The following is a 12,897-nucleotide window of genomic DNA, read 5'->3' on the forward strand; positions in this document are numbered from 1 at the left end:
ACACCTATGCTGTATGAAAGATACTATTAAGAAAAAGAAAAGCCAAACCCAAAATAGGAGAAAATATTTGCAACACACATCCCTGATAAAGGATCAGTGTGCAAAATATATACAAAGAAATCTTAAAGTTCGGTAATAATTCAACAAACAGCCCAATTAAAAACTGGGCAAAAGATCTGGATGGGCACCTCACTAAGGAAAACATTTAGAGGTAAATAAGCATATGAAAAGATGCTCAACATCTTAGGTCATTAGGGAATCGCAAATTAACACAATGAGATCTCTCTGTACACCTGTTAGAATGCCTAAAATCTAAAACAGTGACACCACCAAATGCTATTAGGAGGTGGAGCAAGAGGAACTCTCATGTGTTGCCAGTGGGAATGCAAAATGAGATACCCCCTTTGAAAGACAATTTGGCAGTTTCTTAGAAAGCTAAACATAGATTTCTCATACAACACGGTCCAGCAATCACACTCCTCAGTGTTGACTCAAATGAGTTGAAAACTGAAGTTCACACAAAAACCTGCCCATGAGTATTTATAGCAGCTTCATTCATAATTGCCAAAACTTGGAAGCAACTAGGGTGTTCTTCAGTAGGTGAGTGTATAAACCAACTGTGGTACATCCAGACAATGGAATATAATTTGGTGATAAAAAAAAGTGAGCTGTGAAGTCATGAAAGAAGCCACTCTGAAAATACTACAAAATGGTATGGTACCAAATATCTGACCTTGTGAAAAAGACAAAACCATAGAGTCAGTTAAGAGATGAGTGGGCAGGAGGGAGGGGTAGTTGGAACACCGGGCATTTTTAGGGCAGTGACCCCATTCTGCATGGTACCGTAACAGTAGGTATCAGACAGTACACATCTGTCAAAACCCATAAAACCAGTGGGTCACGGAGTGAGTGAATCCTCACATCAACCATGGACTTTAGTTACTAATAATGTATCAGATGGGTTTGTCACTTGCAACAAATGTACCTCACAAATGAGAGATGTTAATTACAGGGGAATTTAGCCAGTGGAGAGACATTTCATGGAAACTTTAGTTATTTTGAGCAGTTTTTCTGGAACCTGAAAACTGCTCTAAAAAATTAAGTCTATTAATACATTTTTTTTTAAATCTGGATTTCCAACTTCTTTTGAAAAGTTAGATTTGGCCATGCTAAATCCATGTGTTACTTGGTAACAGATGATGCTCGCCACAGGGGCTATCTCCTCACAACTGGCCTGCTTTACTCGGTCTTATCTTCTGGCTGTATCCCTGTGATAGATTAAATATGGTCAAAGAAGCTTTGCAACCCCCATTCAGAGATGGACTCCTTGGATCTGGGCTGGCCTTCATCCTCTGCCTTGATTTGGCCAAGAGAATGTGGTACAGATGATAACTGTGTGTAACATCCGAGCCCAGGCCACAGGACCTTGTAGCTTCCCATCTCATCTTGGAATCCAGCTGCCATGTAAAAAGTCAAGTCTAGCCTCCTTGAGCATGAAAGATCATTGGAGAGAGAAGCCCAGCCATCCCAGTCAAGCCCAAGTCTAGGCCACCAATCAGTTGAATGCAGCCACATGAGTCCAAGAAGGACAAATAGAGAAGCTGCCCATTCAACCCACAGATTCATGAGAAATAATACATCGTGGTTTTTTAAGCCACTGAGTTTGGACCAGTTTATTCAGCAATAGTTAAATGACACAAGGCCCGTGCGTTTGTGACCTCAGAGCCCTCAAACTTCCTTGAGAGAGGGCTGCATTGCCTGGGTAAGGTAGAAAGGCAGTAAAGGTTCTCATTGTAGAGAGTGGAAGCATGGAGACTAGCCTGTCAGTTTTCAGAATCTTCTTTGAAAGAAACGATTCATAATGACTGAGGCAATCAGAAAGATAGCTCAAACACAGGCATGGAAAGCAGGAAACCCAGGGTTTTACTGCTGACACCAGCATAGACTGGCTGGTGCCAGTCCTCAGGCCCAGGCATGCCCATCCCCCCGCTCCTTGGGCCGGACCAAGCGGGGCTGACCTGTCTCTGAGAATGGAGGTTGTTCAGATGGTGCTTACAAAGGACTGACAAAATAAAAGTCACTCTCTACTCTCCCAGTGACCAATGGAGTTGGCCTTATGCCGCTGCCTTTCTGGAAGATAGTGATTTTTAAGGAGGAAGTAAACAAATACTGAGAAAGAAGTCAGGGGACGTCCCACTAGGGACATAAAAATCTTGAGTAATTCCCTCAAGTTAAAAACTCCTAGGTGAATGCTTTCTTCAGACTGCTGGGGAAGGGACGGAAGGGCTTGTTAAGATGGAAAGCACGCTAGGAGGATAAAGGATGATTCTAGCCATGGAGGAACCCACCCTTGGAGTTCTCCCTGCCTGAGTGGTCCCCACCCCTAGAAAATAACTCCCTGCCCAGTAGCCTCATAAATAAAATGATTTTTTCATGTCCCTGCCGCTTGACACACACACATACACATACACACACACACAAACACACACACCCATTTCCAAGTTATTTCTGGTGACCTAAAAGGTGTGTGCATGCCAAATGCCTTCAAATTGTGCCACAGTCAACCGCCCTCTACCTCTTTGTGGCCAGGAAGAGGCGAGAGAACAGCCTCTGGAATTCAGAAGATAAACAGGGCCTGCTTCCAGGCTGCCTTGTTTCTCTGAAGCAGTGCTGGCTCCTCCTGACTTTGAGTCAGCTGCTCTCAGATGAAATCTGGGGAAAACTTGAGAGGTATCTGCAAAAGTTTACTTCTGTTTTACTTAGTTCAGTCAACGTTCACTCAGCACATGGTGCTTGAACACCTCCTGTGGGCCAGGCGTTATTCTGAGTGCTGAAGATGGAGTGATACACGCAAGGGAGTTTCTGTCCTCCGTGGTCTTGTCTCATAATGGAGACAGGAGGTACATCAGTGCCTGTATATCAGATGTTGGAAAGTTCTGTGGAGAAAACTAAGGCAGAGTAGAGGAAGTACTGATTTGGAGGGAAAGGAGGCAAGTTACTTTAGTGCTTTCCACTGTGAATAGCAGTTAGTTTGTTTTGGAGGGACTTCTGCCCTCCTCCCTATTTCCTTCCTGTCTCTCTATCCCCTCAACCTCCGTGTGTCTTTCTCGTGCGTGGACAGATGTCCCAGGCTGTTCCCCTTGCTTTCCCGCACCAACTTCCCACCTGGAATCGGACACTGTGACCCTGGAGCTGTCAGTCCGGTCATTGAGTTATCAGTGAAAAGGAGGAACTTCTCTAGGGGCAGGCATTGCCCCTCTTGAAACCCGGACCAGCTTGGGGGTAGGCATGCCTGTTGCTGAACAATTTGGAAACATCCAGCTCCCACGGGGTTGAGCTGTGTGCATAGCTGTTATTTATTGAGACCAAATGAATCACAGAATGAATAGTATGCATTAAACGGTGATAATAAACGGTATATTTTTAAGTAATTTGATCACCTAAGTGTGATTTTATGTCCAAAGAGTTACACCCAAACAGGCAGCTATGATTTTACTACAATGATCTTGATTTGTCATTCTTTGGAATGCAGAGATTCGAAGAGGAAGTTTTCCTCTGTGGCTGAATCACTTTCTGTGGAGGAGGATCTTTCCTCTTAGAGTGAGGATTCTGATTCTCACCCACCTCCAGGCACAAAAGGTCTCTTCAGACTGTTTTGCCTGAAAAAGTGGTGGCATCCTCCACCTTGGGAAATAATTTGAAAGCAACATCATTTTCCACAAGGGATCCGTTGCCTCTTCTTGTTCCTCCTCACAACCGCTGGGGTGGTTCCAGCCAGGCTCGTTCATGGTTGTTTCTTAGACCACCTCACAACCATCCCACTTACACCTCAGTCTCCTGGGGCCACCATGGCCACCACTCCTCCCAGTAACCAGGCCACGTTCCCTTGGCATTTTTAGAGATTGTCACTGATGTGACCCGTATTCTTGTTTTCTGAGTGTCTTCCTGTCAGCTTTTCCCATTCCATAGCCAAGATCTCCTTCACCAGTTTGGAGCCCAGCTGGCCTCACTTGGTTGAGGGTGGAGATTCCTGCCTGATGACCCATCTGATTTTTATTGGATAAATGTGTTTGGTTATTAGCAGTTTTTTTTTTTTTTTTACGTAAAAATTGCTCAAGGCAGCCCTCACACTTCATGACCCAGCAGGATTTATTTCCCAAGCAACAAGGCTGTCAGTGCCACTTGGATCTCTACAGCCTGTCAGCAGAGGGGGTATGGGAGGAGGCGGGGACGGGACATCGTTCAAGTCCTTAGCCACATCCCTGTTTTCCAGCATAGTGGAAATCGCAAATGGAAAAATGTTTTCCTTCACACACATTGTTGTTTTCTTTCCTCCTTGATGAGCTAACATCATAAAGGTTCTGTATTCTTTCTGTCAACGAATTAATATTGCTAAACAATCTCAATTACCCAAATTTATCGTGACAGTAGATGATAACTAAAGCCTTGGGGCTTAATTAAACATAGAAATAAGTGAATTTAATCTGAATTTAGCTGCTCTGACATGGCTTATGGCACTGTATCTTATAGGTAAGTTGGTGTTAGGCATTTGTAAATCTTGAATTTTTGATTCAATCTTTAGGGAAAAGAAATAGGCTTATTATTTTGCGCATGGCTTTTAGCACTTTCAAGCCTATGAGGGGACTTTGAAAGAACTTCAAGTTGCCATTTTTGTCCCTTAGAATTAGATTTGGAATTGTTTCTCTCCCTACCTGTGTACTTTGGGGAAATCTTATTGGTAGATTCAGATCCTAAATGGAGTAAATTAAAATCATATTAAAGTGCTCCTTTTTAAACCTTTTTGGTCAGTCTGGAAAGCAGATGCTTACTTAGCTAGGAACACATCTCTAGTTGGAAACAGCCTCATGATCTTATTTTTCACCCCTTCTCTGCATTAAGTATCTAGAAAACCATGCAGGATCCAGTGTAGACTTCCTTTGCTCTCAGCTACGTAGGTCTTCCAGGGTAGGGGCTTAGCCCATTGAGGTGTTCAGGGTCCCTGGTACGACCTGAGAGTCCATTAGATATACCCACTTTCAGGCTTTACTGCAGACTCGCTGGATCAGCCACTCTGGAAGAGGAACCCGGGGCTCTGTGTTCCAACAAGCCCTGCAGGTGATTCAGATACATCCTGAAGTGTGAGAACCACAGGCATAGAGCTCATGGGGTGGATGGACTTCCACAAGAATAAACACAGAATTTACTTCCTTGTAAAGCCTGCAGGACCACGCCTGCGTCATCCCTAGCACTCTGGTTGTCCCTGCATTGATGACAGTAAAGGGGCTTCAGAACACCCTGCCTCTGGCCTTTGAGATTAGTCACAACTTGTGAGGCTGATGACTGATGAGTTTGCTTCTCAGAGGAGCCCAGTTAGCTCACCAGGGCTGCACTTTCCAAAGCCTGAGGGAAGCCAGCCTGCGGCTTTGCAAATGCATGCTTTTTGGTCACAAATCATGAAAGGATCGGTGCACCAATTAAACCAACAGATATTTTTATTGAGCACCTACTGTATGTGTAACATGAGAAGATGAAGACCTTTGCATCGAGAGGAAAACAGCTTGGAACATGGTAGATGACCATTAACATGTATAGGAGATTTGAGACTTTTAAATCAGCATTCCCCAAATTGGTGCAAGGAGGAGGGGGACAGGTGGGGAAGAGTAGGAGCTGAGTTGGATACAGTTGAACAGATTCTTGTCTCGAGGACTTTTGCGCCACTAAGATGTCCATTGTGAATCTCCCAAAGGGCATGTGTTATACCACGTTTCCTAAATGTATTTGACCTTAGCACATGCTCTTTACGGCACTTCTCTTTAGCCTCTTAAAACTGTATTCTATAGTTTAAGAAATGCTTTTCTATATGAACACTCTACTTTTGAGGGGGGAAATGTATTTTTCCTAATGGATGGCACTATTAGGGCAACAGTCCTTCTGTAGAGCATTTATGGTTACAAATAGCTGTCTGAAGGCTGACATGGGCTATATCATGTCCAAAAAGCTTTGGGATCTGGTGTAAGGAAAAACCCACGTGGCCTGGTAGTGAAGCTTTGGCCCTGCTGTTTCCTGTCAACTTGTGCAATTACTTTCCCTCTCTGAGCTAAACCTCTTCTGCGAAATAGGAATAATAACAGTAATAAAAATAATCGTAGTAATAACAAGACCTACCTTCAAGGTTGTTGTGAGGGTCAGATGAATTAATGCCTGTATAATTAAATGGCTAACAAAAATTGGTTTTCTTTTATGCTAAGCAAAAACTGGTTTGCTCTTAGACTGTTGCCCTACTATGAACAAATCCTTACTATCGATTTTTTCTGGTGGTAACAGTAGACACTCAGTGTTTATTTTTTTGTTTGATCCTGGTGTGACACAAAGAACCCATATTAAAAATAATGAGGTAATTTTAAAATAAAACATCTAAAACTAAGTTAACTACAAATAACAAAATCCCCTGAAAGCAGTCAAAGCACTCCTCGTTCAAGACTGGCTTCAAGCTGTTTGCACAAAGTCAGCAGGCTCAGGTGTTTACTCTCCAGAGTCTTGTCAAGCCATCTATCTACTCCCATTGTTTCTCTGTTGGGTGGAGCCAATTGGAACGATACTAATTAGAGGAGAACCTAATTGCAATCCTGAGATTTCACTGGGGGATAATTTAGCCTCAGGAATTCCTTTCCAGCCTGTGACTCTGTGTAAATTTGACTGTCATTATGACAAAAAGAAAAAGAGTTTCTAAAAGCATTCTGAAATTCTGCCTCTTAGTCATTCACTGCATTGGTTCTATCGGGTTCTTTTAGTGCCTATTAGCTTCTTTCCCAAAGAAGCAGTGGAGCTCTTCCCAAGACATTGCTTCAGTGTTCCCTTCAATAGTCCTTACAAATTGGACAGGTGATGGGGCTGTGGCTGGGTCACTGTCAAAAATGTGCAGTAAAGGGATAAAATAGTTGCTGTACAGACCCCCCCCCCTTACCTCTTTTTGCCTTAAGTGAAGAAGCTGTGTCTTCAGAGGAAGCCAAGATGATATTGTCCACAAAGAAATAAATGCGAAGATGTCTGCCCAAGGATAATGTATTAGAATCCTAAGAAGAAACATCAGCACCATGAAAATAGCATAATTCAGGGATGGTTTATTTATAAAGGATTGGAGGCAGGAAATTCATAAGAGATAGTACAGTAAACCAGGGCTAGTCACATCCAACCAGTTATCAACCTTAGGCTGGAAGGACTTGCATAGAAAATGGTGGCCAGACCCGAAGCAAAGAGAGGTCTATAGAGTCAGTCCCTTGAAAGGAATTTTGGTCAAGGGGCTCACCCATGTACAGACATCCTCTCAGGGAGACAAGGGAATAAATACCTTGGCTCTCTCCTTTCTGCTGGTGATCTCTTGCCCGAGCTCCCCCGCCTTGGTGGCCCCAACAGGAAGCCAGAGGTTGCAGGATGTAATCCATGTTAGTTAGCTCTTAGGGAAAAGAGGGCAGGAAGGACAGTGGATGTTCTCCAGTGCATATGTATATTGTAACACCACTTATAGAAGCCACAGTGTGGGACCTGAAGGGATAACCATCAGTAAAAGACTGCCAAAATAAATCCCGGAGTATACTGCTAACCAGTACAGCAGAGGAATGAAGGAGTTGTATTTGTGCTGGTATGAACAACCTTCTAAGGTCCATTAAGGGAAAAGTAGGGTGCTGTGTTTCTCAGCCCAGGATGCACATTAGTATACCTGGGGAACCTAAAGTAAAAAAATGCCAACACTCCTTTCCCGGAGCCTCAGAGTTAATTGGCCTGGGGTGGTATCTGAGTTTTGGTATCTTTCTTAAACTTCCATGGTGGTTTTGATATTCAGCTAGATTTGAAAACCATTTGTGTGTGTGGTATAATCCTACTTATGTGTAAGACTCCAGTGATATATACACCTGTAGATATGTGTACATGTTTGTAATGTTTCTGGAAAGATACAGGGGAGTGAATCTATGCGGTTGTCTCTCATAGAGGCACGTGGGACATTGGCCTTTGGTGCAGGGGACACTGATGTTTCCTTTCAACACTACCCGTTTGTAGCGTTAGAATTTTTTTAACGTGTGTATGCCTTGATTGTTCCATTTTGAAAACTCAGAAGTAAATTTTCTCAGTTTTAAAATCACCATTTCATTTTTTTCTTAAATTTATGAGGTACATCTTTGTGCGAAGGATTTTTTTAAATGTGCTTTAATTTCCAAGTTTTATTGAACAATAATTGGCACACGTCACCATGTAAGTTTAAGGCATACAGCATGATGGTTTGATTTTTAAAATAAGAAATGTTTTACAATCTGTGTGTCATTTTTGCCCAGAGGTCTTGCTAATCTTATCCTTATTATTCGAATTTTTAGTATATGTGCTGCCGAAGTGAACAGAGGAATTTTGTGAAACTTTTAAAATTTGTTACATCTTCAGTAACCAAGGATGTTAGACCCTGTTTGAAGAATAAGACCTATAACAAGAAGGTATAGCTTTTGGTGAGTTTCAGTGAAGTCAAGTTTTCTTGAATTATTATTTCAATGGCCAGATGATTCTTGTCCAGGGCTCTAGGTCAGGTTAGAAAATGGTAACTCTTCAGGCAGGAAAGGAAATTTGTCTCAAGGAGCTAGGTAACGTAGATGCAGTTAGATCCCTGCATCTGGCCTGATTTCAGATTTCTTACTTATTTGAGAAGCCTAACTTAAGGAAATCAGAAAGTCATTTTTTATGTTTACCCATGAAGTCCTCCACCGTCTCCTAAACCAACATTGTGAAATTTAAGTAGTTCAATTTTCTTGTGCTATATATAGTTCCCTAACCTGATTTTCATCTGTCATTCTCCATCTGCTCTCTCCCCCAATTTCCTTTAAAAGCCCCATTTTAAAGCAGAATATATAATGGAAAAACCTTAACTCTTGACCTTTATGGAGGTACACTAGAGTTATTCCATAATAATTAGCAGTTGCCCTGGTAACCTCAGACACACTGCTTAAATCACCTATATTCATCACTGCCCCCTGCCTTCTAGCCAGTAGGATCACCTGCTTCAGGCTAATGAAAAAAGGAACAATTATTTTTATAATCCTTTTCAGCTTTTTTTGTAGGAGTAGGAGCAGTGATATTGTTTGTGATTACTTGCACTCAAAAGAGATTTTGTTGTTGTTCTAGTGACTGAAAGCAGTGACATAGAGAAATCATCTTGGGTTTTGAGCAAGTTGGCAAGCTCTACTCACTACTCCCAACCTTAGAAGACGTAAGCAGGTACAGCTTGCAGATTCGAATCTAAGAGTCGTGACACTTAGGGATGTGATGGACAATGACATTGGCAAGGCTGGCGCCATGCCACGTCAGTCATCCTTGACAAGGATGATGAAAACCCACTAACTTCAGTCCTTGGACTTGAAGAATACTGCTTGAAAGTTGGAAAACCCAAAGCTGAAGCACAAGAGAGATTTCTTATCTAAAGCAAATGTGTTGACCTCAATTCTGTCTCTGAGGAAGCCTGTATCCTCCCTTAACTTCCATCCGCCGTGCCTTACAGCACAGACTTCATGATAGGAGTGCCATGGAACTCTTGGCTTCCTCTGGTGGAGAAACAGCCCCCACACCCTCACACATCCTCTTTCCCATTCTCCTCTTGATCCTTTGTGTGAAAGTGGAATTAGAGGAAATATGTCCTTAGTCATCCCATGGCAGTACTTACAATGTACAATTGTCACAGTGAAAATACACTGGCAGGAGATCAAGAATCAAGAAGTGGAGTCATGGGAATCCTCGACACACTAATCCAGTAGAGACAAGATCCACATGTTAGTGATCGACATGGCCAACATAATCATCCCAGACAGTAGTTAGACCCAGTTCTGTCCCAAGGGAAGACTGCAAGTGAATAATTACTAGTGGAAGAACACCCACCAAATGCTCTTGCTCGACCCTCTAAATTTTCTTAACTCTCATTGGAATGCAGACCTACCTTTATCTTATGTGTCCCTTTGGTATACGGCACCACCAGTTGAACATGGGCTGCTGTAGCCTTCTTGCACCCTACAGCCCTCACAGATATCAGCCAGAATCAGCCAGATCTGACAGACCCTTCCCAGTCAGTTAGCAAACATATACTAAACACCTACTGTTTAAGACACTGTTCCGGGCACTAGGAAAGAGACGAGCAAATACTCTGCCCTCAGATCTCTTACAGCCCAGATGGTAGAAATCAGCTCTACATACATAGGGCAAGTTTTGCTGCCAAAATGAGACAGATTTTAAGTAGTGAGTGGCTTGGTCATTCACTTAAAAATATTTATGGTGGGATGAATTGCCTTTGCAGTTTATGTTGTGTGGGCAGGGTTTCCAATAATCTCTCTACTTCATTTTCTAGATCTACTTTGAAGTTTGTAATTTCCTTGTCTGCTTCAGTCCAGTTTACTGAAAGTGGGGAGGGGGGGGAGGAGTGGTAGTTTTACGAACCAGCTTTTTTATTCTGTTAGCCAAGAGACTGCCTATGGCTGAAAATGCCGATTGTCACTGTGCTGAGAAAAGAAAATACGGTGCAGCGTCCCAAATGTTTGTTTGTTGGCTTGTTTGTTTTTCACAGTAGTCTCTGTGGATCTACATTTAAGATGCCATTTGGGGCGCCTGGGTGGCTTAGTTGGTTAAGCATCTAACTTCAGCTAAGGTCATGATCTTGAGGTTCTTGAGTTTGAGCCCCGCGACAGGTTCTGTGGTGCTGACCACTCATTGCTTGGAGCCTGCTTTGGATTCTGTCTCCTTCTCTTTCTGCCCTTCCTCTGTTCGTTCTCTCTCTCTCTCTCTCTCTCTCTCTCTCTCTCTCTCTCTCTTTCTCTCTCACAAAAATAAACATTTAAAAAAATTTTTTTAGTTTAAAAAGATGCCATAAGCATTTTTTAAATTTTTTTCATGTTTTATTTATTTTTTGAGAGCGAGAGACAGAGTGTGAGTGGAAGAAGGGCAGAGAGGGAGGGAGAGACAGAATCGCAAGCAGGCTCCAGGCTCCGAGCTGTCAGCACAGAGCCCGACGCAGGGCTTGAACCCACGGACTGTGAGATCATGACCTGAGCCGGAGTCTTGACACTCAACCGACGAGCCACCCAGGCCCCCCTAAAGATGCCATAACATTTAAAATTTGGACTATAAGAATGCTGGAGAGAGAGAAAAAATATTTAAAGGAACAGAAAGTTGGAATTCTGTCATTTGGTTGTGTTGTGTTTTGAAGCCTCCCTACCCCCAACCAGAATTTCTCATTAGGACTCTTGGACTTTTTTTCCTCCCAGATATCTAGCTTACTAATACTTATGACAAAAATATAACAATTTCTTGTATAAAGCAGTATCTTGTTCAATTGAAATTTAATTCATAACTTGAAGGATTGTTTTCTCTATTTACATGGAAAAGGAGAGTTCTTGGGAATTAGTAGTTCTTTAAATTCTGAGTCAATGAAAAATAAGTGAAGAAGTTTTGCTACGTAATTGTCATGCACCAGCCAAGTAACTGTGAAGGAGTGCAGGTTCTTTTTTTCTGGTTCTTTGTCCATAAGGAAATTCTAAATTCTCTCTTCTTCACAGACCAGTTATTAAGTTCTGCCTTTAATTTCACCGTGAGTCAATTAGGTCAGATGCCCGCAAGCAAGCACTCTGGTTCATCATTACAAAGGAAGAAACTTTCCTTGTTGTATTTTTCTTTGCACACGTGGCTGATTTTTCCAGGCTTTTCTTCTGCTTTTAGAAAGACCACCTTCTGGCATTTATTCTTGTCAAGGTACACCTCACTAACCAGTTCCAGTGGCAAGTCAAAGGGAGACTTAGCAAAACCTAAGTTGAGTTGAGGTCTTGGATACCGCTTGGTCTGCACTGGGCCATAGAGAGCTCTGTTAGCCATTATCTGTATACCCCTGTTGAAACTCAGCCAGTTTGGCACCTTATTCCTCGCTTGTGGTGTGCCTCATACAAGAAGGTCACCATATATCCCACCAAATTGGGCACACATTGGGAAGAATGAGTTCTCTGCGTACAAAATGTTCATTGGAAACCTAAGGTGCTCATCGAAAATATGAATATGTAATCAGTACGTTGGGCCCCCAGACCCCAGGAAAGCAATGAGATTTCAGGCAGAATCCTCTTCGTGCACTGCCACAGCCTTAAGCTTTGCTTTTACTCCAGATTCATCAAGAAATAGAAGAATTTGTAGTAAAAAGAAGAAAAAGAAGACACTTTGTCTGCTCAGACAACCTGACCTGAGTTTTGCTATCTATAATGATGTCCCCCGCATTTTTTTTTTCTGGAGAGGATATGACCCTTTAAAGACTGCTTACATGTGCATCACTGTGGGTCTGCCTTTGCTCCATGTGGTAGCTGTGAGACTGGAACATGTGCCTCTGCAAAGCTGAGGGTACAATCAGGACTCCCTGCTTTGGTTTTGTTGAGTAGGGTACACAGGTTGAGATTTTTGGAGGCTGGGTAGAAAAGAGGGAGGAGAAATGATGGAGTTGTCAGTTGGGGGAAAACTGTGGGGGAACAGAACTATGTAAAAGAAAATCTGAGGCACCCACGTGCCTCCGTCGTTAAGCATCTGACTCTTGGGTTTCAGCTCAGGTCATGATCTTGCGGCTTCATGAGTTCGAGCCCCACAACGGGCTCTGCACAGCTGCTTGGGATTCTCCCTCTCTCTGCTCCTCCACTCTTGCTGCCTCAGTTGCTCTCAAATAAATAAAAAATAAATAAAATAGAAGTAAATCTTATGGAGTTTCTCAGATGTGCTCAGAGATAGGAATCTTCTTCCAAGTCCTCTCGTGAGTCTTTTTTTTATTTTTTTATTTTTTTATTTTTTATGTTTTTTATTATATGAAATTTATTGTCAAGTTAGTTTCCATACAACACCCAGTGCTCA

The 12,897-nt window shown here is 42.5% G+C and overlaps 1 protein-coding gene and 1 non-coding gene across 8 annotated transcripts in view; one reads left to right on the plus strand and one right to left on the minus strand.

Annotated features, from left to right (window-relative positions):
- Positions 1–12,897, plus strand: part of ARHGAP26 (Rho GTPase activating protein 26) — a 427,680-nt gene that overhangs the window by 357,647 nt on the left and 57,136 nt on the right. The window lies entirely within an intron of this gene.
- Positions 8,284–8,388, minus strand: LOC111556970. Its single transcript, XR_002736679.1, has one exon. It is a non-coding gene; the product is annotated as a U6 spliceosomal RNA (small nuclear RNA).

This window comes from Felis catus, chromosome A1 (assembly GCF_018350175.1).
Source record: "Felis catus isolate Fca126 chromosome A1, F.catus_Fca126_mat1.0, whole genome shotgun sequence".
In the NCBI taxonomy this organism is placed as follows: Eukaryota; Metazoa; Chordata; class Mammalia; order Carnivora; family Felidae; genus Felis; species Felis catus.